The sequence below is a fragment of the Oryzias melastigma genome, linkage group LG11, assembly GCF_002922805.2.
Source record: "Oryzias melastigma strain HK-1 linkage group LG11, ASM292280v2, whole genome shotgun sequence".
NCBI classification, from domain to species: Eukaryota; Metazoa; Chordata; class Actinopteri; order Beloniformes; family Adrianichthyidae; genus Oryzias; species Oryzias melastigma.
Window position 1 is genome coordinate 23981028 of NC_050522.1, and position 373 is coordinate 23981400.

Here is a 373-nt window from a genome sequence, read left to right on the forward strand (position 1 = left end):
CACAGAAAGGTCCCAGCCGAGATTCAAACCGGGGCCTTCTCGCTGTGAGGCGAGAGCGCTAACCACTGCGCCACCGTGCAGCCTTTTCAGCTATCAATTTCACCATCTTCTGCTATCAGCACTAGCATTTTCAGTGGCCAAATTCAGCTTACAGCATTCACACTAGCATTATCACAGGCGATGCTACAAATTTAGTTCATAATTATGTTAAAATGTTATGGTTTTAAAGTTTTAAAAATTGGCATTCTGCTAGCTTTTTGGACTATTTTGGCACTTATTAAGGTTTTTTTTTTTTTAGATTATTTTGGAGTTTAGCTAATACTTTAGCTATATGTTAGCTGTTTTGGCTAATTTAGGCTTTTTGAAGTTTTTT

General features: G+C 37.8%; 1 long non-coding RNA gene across 6 annotated transcripts in view; it reads right to left on the bottom strand.

Annotated features, from left to right (window-relative positions):
* The window catches only part of LOC112162590, a 7165-nt gene that overhangs the window by 2192 nt on the left and 4600 nt on the right, over window positions 1–373 (bottom strand). The gene's annotated exons all lie outside the window — the stretch shown is intronic.